Genomic DNA, 23006 nt, shown 5'->3' with positions numbered 1-23006 from the left:
ATAGTACAGGACAGTGGCAGCTTTCCAGACCATGGAGGTCCCTTACAAACAGCTCTCCTGCAAGTGCGGAACCACTGCTATTTATATGGTTTGATTACATTCCGGGGCGGCGTCTTAAAATCCATTTCACAATAGCAAGCATCGCGAATTTAAAAAAAAATCATTCTTAAATGAGAAACAGCGAATAGCTACTGGCCAATTGAGGCTCAAAGCAGCTAGGAGATAAGAGACAGAGTTTTATGAAATGTTCAAAGACGGGACCCTAGAGATTTCACGGACATACACATGGGGAAAGGCATGGAGCCACACTGCCATCTAGCGGCTAATAGAGCGTTCAACAAGCTTCAGTCGAGCACAACAGCATCAAATAAGGTATAGCGACCGGGTGACGGAACAACAAACAGATTTCAGACTTTTCTTCGGGGATGAAAGGAGACAGTCTAGCTGCCTACGATCATTGAACAGGTAGACATGTTTGTAAGCACTTGAGATAAAGGAGAGGTATGGAGTGCTTGAGGCCGTGGGGGAAAGTAAACGGAGAAGTGCACTGAAGCTGCTCAGATCTATAGTTAACCAGTCTCTAAACCCCTCTTTCGCCTATGCATTTTTTACGAGAGGTACCAAGGCGCCGGCAACTTTGCACTCGACGTTTTTCTAAAAACACATGGACTTGCAGCTTTAGCTGAGTTACTCTTCCGACTTATATGGACTGAGGTCAGTCCATTGCCGAACCTGGGGTGGCCTTTACAACATATCGTTACAAATGTGTTCTGCATAACACCAGGCCGCCTGGCAGGACAATAGAGCTGTACCGTTTCTCTTCTTATGTGAGAGGGTTTATTTGTGGGTGTGTGAGGAGTCTATTGACCTGTTACTACCAGCTTTGAAGCAAACCCAACAGTTAGGCAACTTTCTTTGTTTAATCAGTATTGGTCACTGTCTAATAGTGTGTCTCTTCCAACAAGCAATATTTTGGTTGTGCTTTAAAAAGGGTGCCAGAAGTAAAACCATCACAAGGTAACACCTGCATTAAGAGCTTCACCCTGTAATGATGCCACGTAGTTCTGGTCGGCCCAACCGGTCATTAGTTCGGCCCCAGATGTGCACTCATCTATATTCACTGGCCAGGCGTGACCAGAGGCTATAAATAAACGGGGGCTAGACGGCACTGGGTCTTCCTCCCGAGCATATGACACGGGGTGTGTGTTAGCCGTTTTTTGCTGCAAGCGCTACTGCCTTGCGTGCTAGTGTTTGGGCCTTCCAACAAGGCTGCTACATTGGCAACGAGGGTCCCTGCCCATGTGCCCTGCCATCAAGCTGCCTGCATCGCAGTGAACCGCCCGCCCCGGCCCCATGCGCGTGGAGCACGGTGCCGGTCAAAGTTGGTCCCTGCACGCCTCGTTTATAGAAGCAGAATTTCTGCAAGGCTTACTGACCCCGGTAGCCTGCACAGAACGTTGCTGGTTTTCCTCTGCGAGGCCAGCACGCCGCCTCTACAGCAGGAATGTACCACTGCCATGGAGGCCTGTTTTTCTGACTGACAACTCGAGATGGCTTGGAAGCACCACCCACAAGGCCATTCCGAGCAAGCACAAGACCTGGAGACGCTCACACAGCAATCCGCTGCAACAGGCTGTTACAGGGTGGGTGTTGACTGCAAAACATACTTATTGTGACTCTTGGTGATCGCCTACCCACAATTGCGACTCCTTGAAATAAAGGAGAAGAGTTTGGCTGCTTTCAGAGGCTCTTTTCTACACGCACCGTCTGGTTTGGTCTAATGGGTACATGATCCCACATAGCCCACCTGCTACATATCTCTGCGCACAGTCATGGCCTGTCACCTCCATGCACAGCCCAGTGGACCACACGGCATCCCTTTCATCCCTGTTCTTTCGCATGCCCCACTTCAGCGCCACACTGATGCTGGGAATGGAGTGAGGAGCACGATACACACTCGGCCTGTGCTACAATGGTGTGGTCACCAGAGACTTAGGGGTGCACTGCAGGTGAGCATTGATACTGAGCTGCTCGTTTATCGGCTGGGGCGGATGATCCAGCACTAGCAGCCAACCCTCTGTATCTGCTGCAACAACACACCATGGTGGGGGCACCACCCTTCATTTAACGAATTTGCAGTGCGTGCAACAGCATCTCTTCACTGGAAGATATGAGTTGGCATATTGGAGAATTATTTAGTTGCCACCCGTGAGCGCGACAGAGCAGTAAAGAGGTCACTTCTCTTACCCTTTGGGGGGACGAAATATATCAACTCTTCAAACACCTCCCAAACACACAACAAGGTGTTGAATGCACATTTTGACCCACAACTGAATCCAGGCCTTGAGCGGTTTAAGTTCCGCCAGGCACGGCAGAGATAGGGTGAATTCAATAATCAATTCTACACTCAACTCAGGGAGCTTGCGAGCACGTGCACAGAGGACAACCAACCTAATGAGTTGCATGCACAGATCATCCAAGGGTGCAGAAACAAAATGCTCAGAGGTCTCATCCTGAGGCAGCCGAACATCAGCCTGGATGACATTCTGATAATGGCTTGGTCACATGACCTATCGGAAGACAGAGCCACTGAAATGAACCGGGCAATTACACAAGCACCTGAAAAAAAAAACATAGTAAAGCTGGAACATGCCGATGTCATGCAAACACAGGAGACAAGAGGGAAAACCAAGGTCTATATCCCGGTCAAACAAGGGTCACGCTGTGCGTATTGTGGAAGAGAAAAGCATACTCCAAAAGACTGCCCGGCGCAAGGAAGGACATGATCCAACTGTGGAAAGCGAAACCACTTTTCAACTTTCTGTAAAACGGAGAGGAGCAAGAGGGAGATGTGTCCCTATGAAGGCGGTGAAACAGCTGTCTCTGGAAGAACTGCAGCCACATGACACCCAACACCAGGTGTCAAACTATACCCCCGAAAGCTTGTCACCGGAAGAATAGGAAGTCTTCCTCATTTTGTTCACGAATTACCTAAACCACCACTGGAGGCCCCAACTGGCCTGTGTAATTGAAATAGCAGGAACCCAGGTAAAAGCCCTCATAGACACTGGGGACTCGGTCAATTTAATGGGTGCACAGCATTATAGGAACTTTCAACCTCGTCCTCCACTGGTACCTTTGAACACAAAGATCTTTGCATGTGGGAGCCTCACACCACTGCCACTGAAAGGATGGATGACAGTAAGTGTTATGTCGGATGACAAGGAGATCCAAGCTACATTTCACGTTGTTGACAGAGAAGCTGGTACCTTCCGTGGCATCCACTCAGCAGAGAATCTGGGACTGGTGTCCTTTGCAAAAAGCGTGAAAGCATTCCATCTGGAGGAAATGGTGGGCCAATGCAAGGAAATGTGTGTTGGCCTTGGGTGTTTGAAGGCAACACCCATCAAATTACACATTGGCAAGACCATAAAACCCACTGCCCTGCGACACCAGCACATCCCATTTCACCTTCACCTGTTGATGGAGCAAAAAATGAAGAAGCTGGAGGACCAAGGGGTGACTGAGAAGGTGTCAGGGCCAACCCCTGTGGGTATCTTCCAAGGTCATTGCAGAAAAGCTGAGACAGCTGGGAAAAATATGGCTGTGTATTGGCATGCGCCTCCCCAAACAAGCAAACAAAAGAGACACGTAGCGCCCAACACTGACAACATAATCGTTTAATGGATTCCAGCGGTTTTCCAAGTTGGACTTTTTATGCAGGGTACCATCAACTATGCTTAGCATAGGAGAGTAGGTTCATAACCACCTTCTAAACACACCTGGGACTGAGGAAGTACAAATGCCTAAGCTTTGCCATTTCTTTAGTGGCAGAAGTATTCCAGGATGCCATCCAGGAGACCCTCTCAGGATTACAAAATGTTATGAACGTCAGCGACGATATCCGCATTCATTCCACCACAGCAGAGGAACACCACCAGCATCTGATGGCTACCCTCTATGGATTGGCAAAACATGGTCTCACTCTGCATAAGGAAAAGTCTTCCTTTTTTCCAAAGATCTATTGAACTTTTTGGATATGACTTCAGTCAAAGTGGTATCCAAGATGGCCTGCATAAGTCACATTCCATCAACCAAGCCCCAGCACTGAAAACTGTGACCAAAGTGAGGAGCGTTTTGGGGATGACTACCTACTGTGGGAGGTTCATACCAAACCTAGCCACCCTGTCTGAACCACTCCAAGCCGTCACCAAGACGGACACTTCCTGGTGTGGAAGCACTGAGAAGAAGAGGCATTTCAAGCACTAAAAGAAACATTCCTATGTAAGACTACCATGGCATATTTTGACTCGATGAAAAAGACAGAACTGGTTGTGGATGCAAATGAAATCTCTGATGCCACAGCTGATGATGCCATTTTGACGAAAGTGAGGAATATCCTATATGGTGGCTCCTGGCAAGATTTCCTCAGAAATGCCAATGACTGGATGAACAGGGATAAGGACAATAAGGACAGACTGCCAAAGTTCTGGAGAATTTGGAACAAAATCAATGCAACCCAGGGTGGTCTCATACTGCGGGGACACAGGCTGGTGATCCCCCTCAGCCTCCAATGACGAGTGACCATGTTAGCGCACAGAGGTATTCAAGGCATCGCAAAGATGAAGGTGCGTATGCAGGAAAAAAAGTGGTTTCCCGATCTTGAAGATGAAGTATATGAACTGGTGAGGCAATGCACGTCCTGCCAACTGACGAGCACCCCAGATGTGCCAGCACCAGTCATGACAGAGGTCCAAGGCACCAAGCCCTGGTCCAAAGTTAGCCTTGATTTCGGAAGATTCCATAATGGCGGGATCACGTTGGTTCTAGTGGATGGGTACTCAAAATATCCAGTGGTGTAAATCATTGATTCCACTGCATCAGCAATGTTGCACTGGTTATGGAGAAAATATTTTTAATGTTTGGACTCCAGGAAAAGGTCAAAACAGAAAATGGGCCTCCTCTTCAGGGAGCCAAATTTCAAGATTCAATGAGGATATTGAGCATCAAACATCAACCAACCACCCCACAGTGGCCACACACCAATGGGGAGGTTGAATGCATTATGCATACGCTCAACAAAGCCCTTCAGACTGCTATTGACCCCGTACTCAGCCTTCAACATTTCCAAAGGGAGTACCAAGAAACACCTAACTGCACCACACCACAAGCCCCGTGGTCACTGATGTCTAAGGGTGAAAGAAGAGACATCATCCCGACCCACCCAGGGTGGAAGCCACCTCCTTACTGCCTCGAGGAGACACATGCAAGAAAGCGAGAGACAAACACCCAGGCAAGCATGAGGAGACATGCAGCAATGTGGCATCTGCATCCCAGTGATCAAGTGATCATCAAGGACCAACAGCCTTTTTGGAAGTTCCAAACACCATATCAACCTGAGAAATGGGCGGTCACGGGGTGGCTGACACCATGGTCAAGGCACAGAAAGGACTTGAGAAGGTGACCCGCAACATCTCATGGTTCCATAGGACCACATTTGGTGACCCCCCAATCGAGATATCGGACCTCGATGACAACGATTGGGGATCCCCACAAGATGAAAAAGAACCCAGAGACAAGGCAGCCAGTAAAATCGTACCTGGACAGAGCATGCCCAGACCCACGTTGGACACTCATGATGTGACACAGGAGGAGGAAAGCCGATCTCGCCACCAGAGGTGTAGTCTCCAGCGTAATCCATAACCCAGACTGAAACTGAAGGATTTAGGGCCAGATGTATCAAAGGGTTTTACCCATTCTGTGTCTATGGGAAAATGTGTTCGTACATATGGCCCTTAGTATGTTCCCTAAATAGTTGAACATTCAAACTGAGTTGGGGAGGGATGAAATGATACTGTGCAGTTCTTGGCGACCAACCAGTCATCATTAGTATGGCCCCAGATGTGCACTCACTTGATCCTCTGGCCAGGCGTGGCCAGAGGCTATGAATAATTGGGGGACCTTCCACCCGAAGGGGCCTTCCACCTGAGCATATGGCACAGTGTGTGTTTGTGAACCATTATTTGCTGTGAGCGCAACCATCTTGCGTGGTGGTTATTGGGCCTGCCAAGCAGGCCAAAAACACACTCCACGCCTCTCCCGACTGAGATCACACTAGAAGATACACATTTGTGACAGCTTTGTAGAGAATGCGTTTAGAAAGCTGCTGTCAAACTGGTCACTGTCTGTACCCTACAAACAGAAGAGTGGACGCTTCCCTTTTTGTTTAGAGACTGCAAGGTTAACTGATGACGAGTTCTGGGACAATAAAGCAAAAAACACAACAATTAACACAAAATATAGTACCTAATTTCCAGTCCGATTTATAAGCCCAACCAAAATAAAACATAGAAACAAATCACGAAAAGTCTACTGGAAAAACAAGTATTAACAAAATGGCGCAACGCAAACCCCACCTGCTACTGTTACATGACAGTTTCTCCACTAGAAATCGTCCTGGGCAAGTTATATTAAGTATTATCTTAAGTACACCCTAAGCAATTGTTTCCCTAAAGACAGGCTTTGAAAAAGCGCCCAAATGGGCCCTCTATTTATATCCTTCTCTGGCTGAAAAAAGAAAAAAGTGCACTTGCATGTACAACACCAGGATCTACAAAGCAACACCACCAAAAGTTCCCTTTGTGTCATGGGTCGAAGCGATACTGTTCACTGGTGCCCCGAGGCCTAGCATGCCATTTCATTCCAATTAACAAACCAAGCTGCACCTGTTACCCTTTAAATTTACCTTACAGAGTGTTTTACTGCCTGAGGCCCAGTAAAATGGCGCTGTTAAATAAATATCTTGCTGCCGCTGATTTCATTCGTTTTTCCGTAAGGCTCTGTTTATGAATTTGTCAAGCACTGGACTCTATTTGACGCGCGTTGGACAGGCCCTTAGTCGCAAAGGTCTCATAGAGGCCCTTCTTAGGCAACACACATTCTTATAGCCCCATCCTCCCTTCTCATCCTACGTAAAACACCTGGGCAGACGATGCTCTGCGAGGAGGGAACAGTGCTAGGCTGAAAAGAGTGCAGGATGGTGGAAGGCGTGGACGGGAACAGTCCTAACTAAAGAGAAGTGGCCTCACAGGAAGCACAAGGCGGTGAAAGTGAATCAGGGGGTGAAGTGACCTGCAGCAGGTCGATTTCACTTTAGTGTCCCATTGCAGTGCTGGACTGGGAAGTGGTTAGGCTGAGTGGGATGGTTGTTAGGCAGTAATGTAATGTTAGCAGTAGAACAAGCTAGGACTCAGTGGCAGTATGAAGAAATCTAATTTACGATTTTTTAAGCTATATACAAATTACAAGAGATTATAAACAGAGCTCAGAAAGCAATAGTGCTTGGTGGAGAGGGTGCAGTGTTAGAGTGTGAGCAGGAATAGAAAGTGACAGCAAGGGAGAAGGGGCCGAGAGAGTGCGGGGAAATGTGCAGTGTTCGACATGGTCAGGTTTTCATTTCAATTTAAATCTGTAAACGAATGTAACCCAACATAAAGGGGAGCAGACCCTGTCAGTGTGAACAGTGAGCTGGTTAGAAAGCCAAGATTTGCTAAAGGTATTAGACCCACAAGGCAGTAAAGTGTTTGTAAACACTGCACACAGTTTATGTGCATATTTAGCGGCAGGAGGTGGCAGAGACACCGATAAACACGTATTTCTCTAAGTAGTAGAAGGCCTCAAAAACCGAAATCCTCCACAAATAAACACCGAAAACAGAAAACTGTAGACATTGGGAAAGATGAGGCCTCTGTGGCGTCAGTGAAGGTGACTGGCATTGGGTACAAACAGGTAAGTGATTACACAAGGGAAGAGAATTGTTACAATATGAGACGTGCTGACATCAAGAGTAGTGCAGAGTGAGCAAGAAGCAGTGATGGATTAGAATAAGGGAACTACCTTCATCATTAAGTTTGCACCAGGCAAAAAATAATAGGGTCTTAGAAGGGAATCCTGGAATGCAAACTGGTGTGGAGTTGTAAAAGTAGTCGTGGAAGAGAAGGGAGAACAGAGGGTGGTGGAAAGGGGGAGTAGAAGATGGTAATATGAAGAATATTGCTCATACTACAGAAGGGAAACAGTTTGTCAAAGAGGAGCCTCATGACAGAGAGGGTGCGTGGTTGGGAAGTGTGGACAGAGGTAGAGTATAGCTGCAAGCACTTGTTATGTTAAGTCTATAATTACCTATGCATATTCACCTTCACAATATTTTTGCTTTGAATTTTGCTGCTCTGATAAGTTTGTACCACAATATTTAGAACTAGAGAGGGTGGTAACCACAGCTCCATACAGCTCCATTACAGGTTAGCTTCAGTACTGACCCAGGCAACTTCAAGCAGTTGTAAAAGGCAGTTCCTGGATATCGTTTTCCTAATATTTCTCAGATATTCCCTGCAGAAGGTTACTTGATGTCTCTGTTGCCAATGGAATTCTACTCTCCATATTTGAATGTCTTAAATCTTGGTGCTGTCCTGCAAGGCCCAGCTTCCTAATAACCTGATACAGTGGAGCAGGTAAATAAATTATGTTCCATGACTATGTAAGCTGGGTCACATGACATGTTTGCTTCCCTTGCTTCGCCCCAACTGGGGCTTTGTTGTGTCTTTGATTTCCTGTGATTTTCTAAAATTGACTGGCCTATGATTTTCCTTGATGTAAGCAATTTACAGTTTATGAAACTCGGCTGGAATTTACATTTTTTCAATTAAAAAGACTAAAGCCACATTACTGGACCAATATTATCAGAGATAAACTTGTAATTTAGAGTTATTTATTGGATCGAATAAATTCTGAACCAACAGAGTCGAATTCTAATGGGTTTGATGAATATTAGTCCAAAATCGGCCACTCCTAACAAAGGTCTCTATTTGCAGTGTTTCGAAATAAGATCATTTTTAAAGAAATGGTTTGTAAGAGAATATTTATGGGTTCTGTGGCAAGGAATTATCACAAAATGTAAAATGGTGCAATTTAGCACTTTGGATATGTTGGACCAAATTTACTAACATAACTTGTGAGTTTGAAGCAGTGCAAACAGCAGTGACAATTAACTTTCATACACCAAAGCTGTATTGCAATGAAAGTAGATGCGAACACAACAAAAAACTATGTGCGTCTAGAATACTCCCACCAAGTAAAATAGGCAGTAGGGCTTACCAGGACGGTAAAATCGCAGACAGCCATAGGATTCCAGATAGTTTGACCAAGTTGTGTCTGAAATCCTAGCACCAAATGAACCTAAGCACATTCCAAAGTACAACATGCAATATACTTTTGGCCATTTGTCATTGCATAGAAATCTGTACTGGAGGATGTATCTCGAGTACAAATGTCATTCGTGACTCAATTGACTGGGCCTAGCACCACCGCAGTTAGCCTCACGCAGAAAGGAAACAAAAACATTTGCGCAGCTGATGACATCATTAGATCATGACTTTTATAAATGTGTTACTGTTCAAATGTTCACCTTTCAGCCTGCACGGTGCTGCAGGGTTTTACAAAGCACTGCACCATGTTTATTACATTTGGGTCATCATTTCTCAGACTACATTGTCAATGAAAATAATGTGCGAGTTTTCAAATTATCCATGGAGACTTTTAAGTGAAATAAGAGAACACTCTGCATTAGCATCTTGTATATCACAGACACTTGCGTTGATGTTTTTTCTGCCGAGGACACAAAAGGTACATTTTTAGAATTCATTCCTAAAGTTAGAAAAATTATTTTTTAATCAACCTGTGTCAACCAAGCCCCCATCTCTTTTTTATCACAGTGCAACAGTAATGCCTACCAGCTAGTAATGGCCAGAATTCAACATTATTCGGCACTATTTATCTTGCCAGGCATTAGTCAAACCCTCTAAGGGCTAGGCACCATAGTAAAGAGGAGTGATGCACAGAGGGCACACCGTCAGACGCAAGTAACACATGTTAAGCATCCAGAAACCTGCATCTGATACCAGTCACACACACCAGGCAATAACAGCCCACAGCACGAATCCATCATTTCCATAAAACTGTAACAGCCCTCAGGGGCTAATGAACATTATCATTAAGTACACCATGCAATAATCCCGATTTCGGGCTATATCCCCCTGCATATACCCCATGAGGTATTATTATGCCATAATCCTCCTTAATCAGGCAGCTTGTTGTGCAATGTTTATCCGATAAGTGGTGCCACTGTGCAATAATCACCCCTTTGGGCAGTATCATGCACAATAATCCTTGATCGGATGTTGGTCCTCCAAAGACCCCATCAGGCACTATTCTACCCCCATCAGGCACTATTCTAACCCCATCAGGCACTATTCTACCCCCATCAGGCACTATTCTACCCCCATCAGGCACTATTCTAACCCCATCAGGCACTATTCTACCCCCATCAGGCACTATTCTACCCCCATCAGGCACTATTCTACCCCCATCAGGCACTACACTATTCTAACCCCATCAGGCACTATTCTACCCCCATCAGGCACTATTCTACCCCCATCAGGCACTATTCTAACCCCATCAGGCACTATTCTACCCCCATCTGGCACTTCTCTGCAATAATCAGTCCGTCAGCAGTATTTGATCCTAACCCGCGCTCATAAAGTAGTATTGAGACATATTAATGCTCCCAGGACAGTAGGTTCTTAACAGCGCCCCAAGTAAGGAGCAGTTACCATAGTAGGAACTACCTACACTCGTCACATAGTAGTCATATAATCAAAGGGCCCACTTCTCATTGACACCACATACATGACATTAAAAACACTGAAACTGATCATTCAAATGAACAGAGAGCCGCTTTTGTGCAATTATTCTTCCCATCAGACAGCAACCTTCAAAAGACAATTACCCAGTCACTATTGAGAAATTAATATTTCTATCAAGCACTTGCCACCCCGTCAGGCACTTTCATCATACATCACTGCTACAATCAGGCATTGTGTAAACCTCTAGGCGCTCAGAATGCCTACACAGGTCATTACGCAGCTGTGCCCAAGTAGGAAGTTGTCACCTTATTGGATAATGTTAATTGAAACAGACAGCTGTCATTACATTAGTAGTGCTTTCCAACATGCAATATCATCAAATAATATTGTCTCAAAACGCAGTATTTCATCAACAGACACCAGTTCCGTCAGCTACTCTCCACAGGACCGGCTTTAGCTCTGGTGGCGCCTGGTGTGACAATCTTCTTTGCCCCCCGCCCCATTACCTCCTCTCAGATTCCCTCTCTGCCCGGCTAAAGTGGCCCACATCTCTCCTTAGCCCCTCTCTCACCTACATTTCACCTGTTTTAAAGCGTTGGTAAAGGCTGGCTTTACCAAGCCACTCAGCTATCCACATAAAATACAGATAAGCTCTTTAAAGCAGGCACATTAACCCTCTGTACTTCTTTATGGAGACAAAACTCTGATCTCGCTCTAACAGGAACATTAATCACGTGTTATTATGGCATTTTTATTGCTGCCTGACAGCTGGACGGACTAGGGACTCTGCAGCAGGAGCTTTTGAATAATACATTTTACTCAACATAGTCCCCCCCTTTCCCCAAGGTCAGCGCACCCCTTCTAGGGTCAGCGCCCAGTAGGGTTGCACCCGTCACTCCACCTCAAAGCCGGACCTGAGTCTTCATCAGCAATAGTCATAACCATGCCCAACAGTAATAGTATTTCAACAGGTACTATTGCATGCTAAGCAAAGGTACCAGCATAACATACTTTTTGTAATCATTACTTCCACTAGGCAATCTTGCCAAACACTACGGCAACACATTCAACCCATCAGATATCAAATGTCAAATATTCCTCACCATGAGACACGAGTTAATATTCCCCAGCTAATCCCCATTCACCAACCAGTCCATTGCCTTGCAGGAAAAAAGGAACTCATCCTAAACTGTGCTTGGGTATCTTACGAAATATCGAAATTGCAAACCTTATGGTCCAAGCACAGGCAAACAGATCGTTCACTAATCACCTCCATTTCGTCAAAATGTTGCAACAACATTTACCACATAAAAGAACTGGTGCCTAACCCATCCTGTGCAACCAGAACAACAAAACACGTGGGGATCAATTTGAAACGCCAAACAACACAATCGGAAATCACTTGTGAAACACCTCAGATGTAGACGTTTTACTGACTGGTCTGTTCCTGTCCATTACTAATACACGCAAAAAGCTGGACATCCTCAAAATGGGGAAATGGAAATCTAGGTTCAACATTTTCGACCCATGAGCAGGGGAGCAATGGCTAAGCTGAAACACTAATGCCACAGCTTGGAGCATCTGTGGTGCAGGCTCTGGGCTGGAGAGGCTAGGACACGTGCTAAAAGACGCATGAGAAATTATCACAAACACATTACATCAGCCAAAAATGCTAATGTTATCAAATTCGATCACAAGGAACCTACTAAAACAAAAGATGTATTTTGCACAAATGATTAAATCATTAACCTTGACATCTTAAATATCCCAACCTCTTCTTCATGGCAGCAATTTCGATTTTTCTCTTTAAATAGTATAGGTGTTGAGACTTGTCCAAAAAGGTCAAAACATCTGGGTTGGAGAAGGGACCAGTCCCACAATCTACATGAATGTATTTCTCCCTATTAACTCTGCTAACATCATGCTCATGTGGAAAATGTTTTTTAAAAGTGATCAGTCCCTGGTCACCAAATCACTCCATCATCTAATCCCTCTTCAAGAGACCCATTCCAAACCCATAGGATCCGGCGAGCTAACACCCATTACCTCCCGTCCCTCCCTCGCCTTCCTTTTAACCAATGAGGCCTCCCGCCTCCCCTCTAGACCCTCCCTTCCCCTTTCAAAACCCCCCCCCACCCTTATCCCCTCCTGTTCTTTTGTCTAGCCCACGCTAGACGGTTTTCTTTCCCTTTCTTACCTGCACGGCGGGGCCTGGAGGTCGTCGATGGAGGCACTCCTCGGGACGCGGAGCTCCGCGAGGAGTGCTACGGCTGGGTCGCGTCTTGAACGAGCAGCATGGTTGCTCGAGAGGCGTGTCCTGGAGGCCGGCTGACGGGGTCAGCCGGCCCTCTGTGGCTGGGACGTTGATTTCCGGGTTTCAGCGCCGCGGAGCCGCGGGGAACCGAGGGACTTCAACTCTGAGATGCTCTCAGGTAGGACGGGCGTTCGGCCCGTGGTTTTTATGTATTTTGATGAAAGTTCCAGCAAAGGGACGTAGGATTGTCTCTTCTTCCTCGGAGGAGGAGGGGGGTGAGGCTAGCATTACTACTCCTGAGAACTCACAGGTGCCTAGCAGGGGTACTCCCTTCATGTCCAGAGAGGAGGTTCAGGATATGATTGAGGTGGCGGTGACCAGGGCACTACAAGCAGGCGTGGCCAGGACTGGTCAGTCTAAATGTGCGCATTCATCGGTAGCAGCTAGGAAATCCTCATCGGAGAGTGAGGATGAGGCCCCATCGACGTCATCTGGGGGGAAATATGTTTCCAGAGAAGATATGTGGGAAGTGATGGCACATGTTCGGGACAATTTGGGTTTCCCAGTGTTTCAACCTGCAGACTCGGATTCTCATTTATTTCCTCAATATAAGACACCTTCAAAGTTTGCCATGCCTTTTCAGGGACCTGTGAGGGAGATGGTGTTTCGTGAGTGGAAGGATGTGGATAAGGCTCAGGTTCCACGATTCCTTCAGAAACTTTACTTACTTGAGGGTGAGGAGGTTTTGCCTCCTTCAGTACGCCTGGACTCTATTTTGGCTACTCTGATTGGCAAAACGGCAGTCAATCCGGAGGATTGTGTGCCTACGGATGCCTCTGACCGTAAAGTGGATTCGGGTCTTAAGAGGGCTTTTGCTGCGGAAAATCTGGCGCTGAGGGCAGGGATTTATTCTGCTTATGCGTCACAGTCATTGGTTCAAGACTTTGATAAACTGGCAGTGGCTGTACAGGAAGGGGCGGAATGTTCGGAGCTCCTGGCTGGTATGGAGCAGCAGGCCAGATTGTTGGCTGATGTGTCTTCGGATGTGGTCCGTACTTCGGCTCTGGCATCTGGGTCTTTGATTGGGGCTCGTAGGTCCCTCTGGTTGCGTTCCTGGAAGGCTGATCCGGGGGAAAAGGCGGCCTTGTTGAGACTGCCGTTTGAAGGTCGTACCTTGTTTGGAGAACAATTGCCATCCATGCTTTCCACGGCTTTTAAGGAACGGAAGCATGCCTTACCTTATAAAGGGGGTTCTTCTTCGGGTAAAGGGTGGAAGAAACATTCCAGATCTTCTCCTACTAGGGATGCTAAATCCTTTTCATTTAGGAAACGGCGTTTTCAGCCGCGTTTTTCACCTAAGAAGTCTGCTCCTGCGACCCGGGGTGGTTTCAAGAAGGGGTCCTGACAATCACTGTGGGCCTGGCAGAGGGCCGGTTGGGGGAAGACTGAGTCCCTTTCTTTCGGCTTGGAAGGACAGTGTAAACGATCATTGGGTACTAGACATTGTGGCCAATGGTTATGTCATAGATTTTGTGGTGGTTCCTCCAGATTCAGGGGTACGTCCCACACCTCTGCCTTCAGAGGGGTCACGGAGAAGAGCATTATTGGACGGAGTGCGGGACTTACTGGTCAAGGGGGCCATTTCCCACGTTCCGCTAGACGAGCGGGGTCAGGGCACTTATTCGGTCTTGTTTCTTGTGCAGAAAGTTTCAGGGGGATTTCGGCCGGTGCTCAATCTAAAGGAGGTGAATACCTGGATCAGGACAGTGCATTTCCGCATGCTGTCCATTCAGACTATTTTTCCATTTGTCAGACACGGGGACTTTCGGGTGTCACTGGATCTGCAGGATGCTTACCTACACGTACCGGTGGCAAGATCCTCTCAAAAGTTCCTGAGGTTTGCTGTGGGTCAGGACCATTATCAGTTTTGCGTTCTACCTTTCGGTCTAAAATCTTCTCCTCGAATTTTCACAAAGGTGCTGGCTCCTCTAGTGGCTTTGCTTCATTCAGAAGGGGTATTTCTGCATCCTTATCTAGACGACATTTTGATTCATGCCCAATCACGAGACCTTTTGCAGAAGCAGGTGGTCCATGTTCTGGGGGTCCTGCAAAACCACGGGTTTTTAATCAATTGGGAGAAATCAGACTTAGTGCCGTCCCAGGATCTGGTTTTTCTGGGAGCTCGGTTTCAGACTCTTCTTGGGTTGGTGACTGTGTCAGAAAAACGGCTGGGTGTCCTACAGGCTTTGGTAAAGAAGGTATTGTTGCGGGGTGCTCCCCGAGCTCTTCTATGGTTGCGTCTGCAGGGTCATTTGGCGTCGGTGATATTTCTGGTTCCTTGGGCACGTTTCCATCTCCTGTGCTTGATGACATGGTTCTTGAGAAGGTGGACACCAGGGCCCGGTTCTCTGAAGGACAGGGTTCCAGGGTCCGGATTGATTCACAGAGAGTTGCAATGGTGGTTGGATGCAGACCACCTGAGGATAGGGGTTTCTTTATCGCCTCTGAGACCCGTGGTGGTGACGACGGATGCCAGCCTCTCCGGTTGGGGGGCATGGATGGGGTCGGCTCAGATTCAGGGGTTTTGGTCCCCTCGGGAGGCGAGTCGGTCGTCGAATTGGCGCGAATTGAGGGCAGTATTCCTGGCTCTGGTCCATTTTCAGGATTCCCTGAGGGGTGCGGCGGTTCTGGTTCGCACAGACAACTTAGTGGCCAAGGCTTATGTCAATCGGCAAGGAGGGACCAGGTCAAGGGCTCTGTTCAATCTAGTCAGGGAGATTTTTGTGTGGGCTCAGGAGTGGGTTCCTTCTCTCAGGGCTACGTACATTCGGGGGGGTGGTGAATGTTCGGGCGGATCGGCTGAGCAGAGTGATTCCTTCCTCTCAACTTTTCTCTCTCCGGAAGTCTCTGTTTCAGCATCTGGTTCGGCTTTGGGGTCTTCCAGTGCTGGATGTGTTTGTGTCAGTAGGGAATGCGAAAGTGGATCGCTTCTGCTCCCGGTTTCGATGTCCCCAAGCATGGGAGGTGGACGGGATGTCATGTCCTTGGCCGCAGGGCCTTTTGTATGCGTTCCCTCCTTTTCAACTACTCAGGGCGTTTCTGTTACGAGTGAGGGATCTGGGGTCCAGGGTTGTCCTAATTGCGCCACTTTGGCCGAGGGCGAATTGGTTCCCCTTGTTGAGGCTGATGGCGGACGGGAGGATGTGGCCTCTGCCTCTTTGTCCGTCTCCCCTGGAGTTTCCCTGCCTCCCATTGGGGTCATTGAGAAGGTTACACTTGACGGCCTGGAAGTTGAACGACGGGGATTGACAGGTCTGGGGGTGCCGGTAGCTTTGAGTTCTACATTGCTGGCTTCGAGGAGACGTTCCACTTTGCTTTCTTATGGTAGACAGTGGAAGGTGTTTTCGTCATGGTGCTTAAGTCGTGAGTTAGATCCTACCTGAGCTTCTATCTTTGAGGTGATGCAGTTCCTGCAGGACGGTGCTCATTTAGGGTTGTCAGTGGCATCTCTTCGGGTGCAGTGGGCAGCTATTCAGGCATTCAGAGGACCATGTCGTAATCTTCAGGATGAAGGGCGCTTGATGCCGAGATTTTTTCAAGGGCTTGTTAATTTATTTCCTCGCCCGGTACGTTCTTTTCCTTCATGGGATCTGTCCTTGGTTTTGGATGTGTTGACGGAGCCCCCTTTTGAACCTTTGGGGGACTGTGATTTGCGCCATCTATCTTTGAAGACATTCTTTTTGGTAGCCATTACTTCGGCTCGTCGGTTGGGGGAATTGGGGGCATTGGCTTGTTCCTTTCCTTTTTGTAAGATTTTTCACGATCGGGTGGTTCTGGTTCCGGTACCTTCCTTTATTCCTAAAGTCAATTCTTCGTTCCATTCCCGGCAGGAGGTCATCCTTCCTTCATTTTGTCCGAATCCCTCCTCAAGGGAGGAGGTCCGTTTGCATTCGTTGGATGTGCGCAGGGTTTTGTTAGAGTATCTGCGGGTGGTGGCTCCTTTTCGTAAAGGGGATTCACTGTTTGTTAATTTTGGTCCGGCTCGCAAAGGTGAGAAACCTTCCACGGCTTCCTTGAGTCGGTGGGTTCGATCTTTAATTCTGTTGGCCTATTCCTTGAAAGAGGTGGTTCCTCCTCAAGGGATTCAGGGGAGATCTACCAGAGGCATGGCGGCTACGGTGGCGGAGCTTCAGGGGACTTCCGTGGTGGAAATTTGCAGGGCCGCCACTTGGGCTTCTCCTTCGACGTGTGTGCGTCATTATAGGCTGCCGGACTTGGGTAGTTTGGAGTCGGTGTTAGGTCACCGGGTCTTATCCTCTATGAGATAATGTTTGGGATGTTCTTGGTGCAGGATATTAAATAAAGGTCTTGCAACTCGATGTCCGTCTCCTGTGTGTTTTCTTGCTATGTCTCATTGGTTAAAAGGAAGGCGAGGGAGGGACGGGAGGTAATGCTTCCATTTTCTTACGATAATGGCATTACTCCTAGTCCTACTCCCTCGCCTTCCTTTTCCGTTCCCTCCCACCCTCCCGGTACGGACTGTCCGAGTTGCAGCTTGGGCTTGGTTTTTGTACAGGAGGGGATAAGGGTGGGGGGGGTTTTTGAAAGGGGAAGGGAGGGTCTAGAGGGGAGGCGGGAGGCCTCATTGGTTAAAAGGAAGGCGAGGGAGTAGGACTAGGAGTAATGCCATTATCGTAAGAAAATGGAAGCATTTTTGAACCTGCTATACTCTAACAAAAGCAACAAGCTGATTATAAGGATACCTTGCGCCAAACCTCCTCCTTCATGATTAACACTCAAGGTTTAGCCCCATGTGGAAAATAGATACTGTACTTGCAAATATCTGGAAAGACATCTTTATCAACCGAGGTGAGGGAAGATGGAGGAAAGCCGGGTATGTTGAAACTCTGTGACCTTTTAGCAGCCTGTGCCATGATCGATTTGAGGTATTGAAGTATTAAGGTATTGAAGAGATCGATGGTTTAAGGGGGCATTTGGCATGGATTTAGAATTAATCTAATCTTTCTTGAATAACCAAAGTCAGCAAACAACCCTTAAAAAGGAGGACTCATTGAGACATACCACATTAGACCTCTCTCTTATCCCTGTTCTTCAATATCTATATGCTTCTGTTGGCATACATACTAGATGTTCTGAGATTCACTTCAAAATGAACAAGGGAAGCACCCTAATTCACGACTGAACAATAATTCAAGAAATAAAAAAATATCCCATTACAGCTAGCCAGCATGTTCCACTGGTTGAAGGGAACTGTAGTCAACCAGAATGGAGCGAAACAACGAGATCTTAGTTCCGGGAAAGGCTGACTGCAACAAGATTGTTTTCAATGGTCTTCCCCTTCAACACCGTAGAAAGCATTTTGTTTTGTAAAGATGTATTTTTTGCTTTTTAAATCAACCGTGTAATGAGAGACCTAAATCTTCAAACATTATTCCATGGTTACAGTAATCCTCCTGCTAATGCAAACCAACCATCAGGTGATGTTGATGAAGGCCTCAGTGAAGGAAAAGCTGTTTTAGTGTAAAGCACTATAGAAAGAGTTTCCAAAAAAACTGTCAGATTGCAAAGAATACAGAGTAATGTTCCGAATCTTTGACTGAATCTCCAAAAATCATACAATACCAGCCTTGAAAGCACTCCATTCACTCCAGGTGGAGTCAGGGATTAAGATCAAATCACTATACACCGACCGCAAGGCTTAATGGAGAAATAGGCCTGTTTTGGCAAGTTGCAAAAACATCCACCATTGTTAACAACATATGATCAGCCAGTTTACAACTTGTGCACTAACACATATTGAAGCAACCAAACACTTTCAAAGGAAATTGCTCACCAAAATGGAGCCTAATGTAGCAGGCCTATTTGTAGAGTGTAGGTTCACCCATGGGATCGTTTTGCACTATTGTCACATAACAAATGTTTATTGTTTCCCAACTCAAAGGACATTGTGGACATGCCTGGATCCGAACCTTTGATAGTGAGGTTAAACACAGGCCCTGAAGTGGATTTATTAATCTACAGTCCATAGAACCACAAGTTCTTGTGGAGTTACATCTTTCATACTTGATCAGTAATTTTAAAGATGTCAGACATTATTTAGTGGTTTGTGCGTCTTTATAATCCCTCTACTTCCGAAAGGCTAAGAAAACACTTCACTTTCAAGAAGTCATTTACTCAGAGGTAAATAATGGATCCTGTGCAGTCACTTTCAGCATTACTGAGCCAGGGGCTTGTGCTATGCCCGTGACATGAGGTAGCCCAGATTCTGCAGAACAGAGAAGACTGGGTCCCATGTTTTATGCAAGAGATGAGACAGGATACTTTATTACATTTTGTAGGCTGGCGATCTGATGATCAGGATCATCAATAAAGAGACTTTGAGTAGTTTAGTTCTGAATTGATTAGTGTGCCCGCTACCAAAGACTAGAGGTTAATAGACATTATGGGAGGCATCTTCCCCATTGTATTGGTTGAGTGAATGAGGCCTTGGCTATTGCATTCATAAGGGTGGACATTCTGAGGCCACTGTCCAGATAGACACTGAAGTGTTCTTCTGCAACTGGACAAACATTTGCGCTGCTTGAACAGACGGTTGAGTGGACGTCTACAGAGTGCTGCACGAGACTTAGAAGAGGACCTCGATTTTTTCAAGTTAATGTTAGGCTTCATCCTCTCATCTGCTCATAAAGAACAGCCCCTTTTTAGGAACCTTGATAAAGTGGTAGCATTTACCACAGCCCTTCGTGTGTTGTTGCCTATGCAAAGTAGAGCGAATGGCCGAGATTGATGAAAAATGCATTAAAAGAACGCATGCATGTGAAAGGGGTTGAGGATAAAGAGGTCTTTGGTGGGGTTGCACAAGTGCAGGCCATAAAGATGGAGAGGAATGTGCCCATTTTTCCCTACTGTTCGCTGTCGCTCAAGCGAGAGTGTAGCCATCTTAAGGTGGGCTGAAGGCTCTGGTGGTGTGCTGGTTATGTGGGAGATCGCAAAAGGCACAGAGCGTTCGAGGAGGGCTATAGAGTGGAGTAGGCAATCGGTGCCAGTCTAGGATAGGGTGCCAGGCCCGGTTTTGATAGGGACGTATTCTGTACAAGCTCTGGAGAGGGGCCTAAGCGACAGGCATCAACTCTGAGGTGGGAGCCTAGCAACCACTTCAGCTGGGCTTGGCATCTGCCATGTCTTTTATACAATCTTTCTGTTCCTCACGGGCTTCCTTGTACCGCCGCCATCTTATGAAAACTGGGGCATTCTCCTTTCTGACAGGCTGAAGGATTACAGGAAGCAGGCAGAACACCGGGCAGTCGGTGACTCAGAGGTCACAGAAGTCAAGGTGAGAGGCGATAAGGGGAGCACTGACTGTTCCTAGTAACTGATAACCGTGCATGTCTGATAACATCAGTGTCGGTCTTGTCTGGCAGCTGTTAATATGTAGGCAGCACAAGATATCTGCTGTACAATCAGAGACCTCACACTGTGTGCCTTTTCCTGCAAAACACCCACGCGAGGACATCTATTGGGCTGTTAGTTAAAACAGCATCTGCACGCCTACTGCCTGGGCACTCTATGGGCAATACTGCTCTGTGGTAATGCTCCAAATAACGGGTTGGTCGGCTTTTGCCGTTTAAGGATGTAGGCTACCTTGAACGTCATCATTCTTTGTTTAACGAGCAGCAAACGTGTTTTTATGATATTTATTTAGCACTTTAAGTGACTGAAGTCGTTTTAAGAGTGAGCTCAATGTTTACAAGAATGTGATTGCATTCGGATAGTGCTTCTTTTATGCTTATGTTCGAGAAACTGATGGCTAAACAGAGCAAGTTTCGGATTCCTTCTTAATAGCCAGTGGTTACTCCACTAATTTAAGACCAGGGTTAGATATGAAGGCCATGCACTCCTTATAGAAATCTGAGCGCCTCTATGAGCCTGGCTGACAGGGCTTAAGCAGTCGCTAACAGTTTAGGCTCTGCATGGCAGGCGCCTGACTCTGGTCTCTGTAAGGGTGGCTGATAGGACTTTGAACATCAGTAGCAGTTTAGGATCAGCGTGACACACGTTTGACTCTGGTCTCTGTAACAGTGTCTGACAGGGCTTAAAGGCTCTGCATTGCAAGTGTCTGACCCTGGTCTCCATAGGGTGACTGATCAAGTTTGGTCAGTCAATTACAGTTTAGGCTCTGAGTGACTTCAGTTTGATTCTGGACTCCGCAAGGCCAGCGGATGGGGCTTGGGCAGTCAATAGCAGCTTAGGGTCTGGGTGATATGATTCTGACTCTGGTCTATGTAACCTGGCTGATAAGGCTAGAGCGGTTAATTACAGTTTCATCTCTCTGTGGCATGTGTCTGACGTTGGTCTTTGTCAGGCTGACGGACACTGCTTGGACAGTTAATATCAGTTTAGGCTCTGAGTGACACTTGTCTGACTATGGTCACTCTAAGACTAGCTGTCAGTAATAGTTAAGGCTCCGCATTATATGGTTCTGGTCTCCATACGGCTGGCTGATAGGCCTTGAGCCCTTATTAACAACTGAGGTCCTACATGACATGTGACTGACTATGGTCTTTGTGAAGATGACTGAAAGGCCTTTGTCAGTCAATAACAGTTTAGAGTCAGTGTGACATGCATTTGACTCTGGTCGCCTTTAAGATGGATGACAGGCCTTGGGCAGTTAATATGCTCTGTGTTAAATGTGTGTGTCCCTGGTCTTCATAAGGCTGGTTGGTAGTGCTTGAGCAGATAATAACAGTCTAGTCTGTGCAGGGCATGTGTCTGACAGTGGTCTCTTTAAGGCTCGCTGATATGGCTTGGGCAGTCAATACCAGTTTAGGTTCTGAATGGCACGTGTCTCACGCCGCAATCTTTGGTGGTCATCATTAGTGCTCATCTTTGGTGATCATGATTCAGGCAGAGTAGAATTACCTCATAGAATTCTTCTTCAAGTGCATCAGTTATCCACACCCAGTTTTTTGGGGTGTCAAAGAACCATATCTGATTTTCCTATGTGGCAATTCCACATTGTAAAAGTGCTTGCAGCTTTGGCTACAGCAGTAGCCAAGCCTAATTTCCCTTTTTTGTGATGGGGAGTACACAATGCCATAACACAACGTTTCACTTTACCCCCTCCACCATTCTCCCCTAAATACAACGGGTTTTACTTGTAATTGAACGGTACTGGGGTAGATTTACTGCATGGGACCATTAATTTCCAGGGCAATTTTACTGTGCACTCAGAATCGTGCAAATCAGGATAAGGGGGTTTGTGCTAGCAAACATCGTGGGCGCTAAAAAGGTTTTTGAAGCATAGGAAAGTCTTGACTAAACATTGTGGGCACAAATTAAAAACATATTTATGAGTAAATGAAATAGTATGCATTCTACGACAGCACTACTTAAGAAATGCCTTTTTGAATGGGCACTATAATCTTTGAACTGACCCTAAACTATTGTTTTGATTGTGGTTCCTTCTGTTTTATAATGATGACTCTTTTGGCACCTGAAAAGCATTTTCATACTTATCTATATTACAAACTGTGGGGCCAACTCACAAAGGCATTTATGTGAAATGCAACTGCTGTATTGCCACTTCTCATAAATGCCTCTGAGGATTGACCTTGTGAGTCTGAAACCTTACTGTAGAAGAGTATCTCAGTCATAAACATTAGCCCAGTGGACAAAATGCAGCATATTATTATTGTTATTTATTCTTATTATTATTTATAAAATAAAACTGATACCCAAAAAGGTGCCTTGGTGTCCCTTTTAATCTGAAAAGATGTCTTGTCACTACTGACAACCACCCTGGACAAATGAGCCATGTCGAGCAAATAATGAATTTCAGAAAGGCCCTTAACCTATTAAGTGCGGGTGTCGGCCAATGGCTGACACCCGCATTACTCCCCCTAGGGAGTGTGTGGCTGACACTGGGGACGTAAACAAAAACGCACCTTTGATGCACTGTACCAGAGGGTGTCTTATTTTTTTAACATCAATTTTGCTCCAGAAAAGCTTCCTGAACAGTCTGACTTCTTTGG

General features: G+C 46.4%; 1 long non-coding RNA gene across 1 annotated transcript in view; it reads right to left on the bottom strand.

The window, feature by feature from the left end:
* Positions 1–23006, bottom strand: part of LOC138245850 (uncharacterized) — a 332409-nt gene that overhangs the window by 246600 nt on the left and 62803 nt on the right. The gene's annotated exons all lie outside the window — the stretch shown is intronic.

The sequence above is a fragment of the Pleurodeles waltl genome, chromosome 7 (genome assembly GCF_031143425.1).
Source record: "Pleurodeles waltl isolate 20211129_DDA chromosome 7, aPleWal1.hap1.20221129, whole genome shotgun sequence".
Lineage (NCBI taxonomy): Eukaryota > Metazoa > Chordata > Amphibia > Caudata > Salamandridae > Pleurodeles > Pleurodeles waltl.
This window is presented reverse-complemented; position numbering and strand designations above follow the sequence as displayed.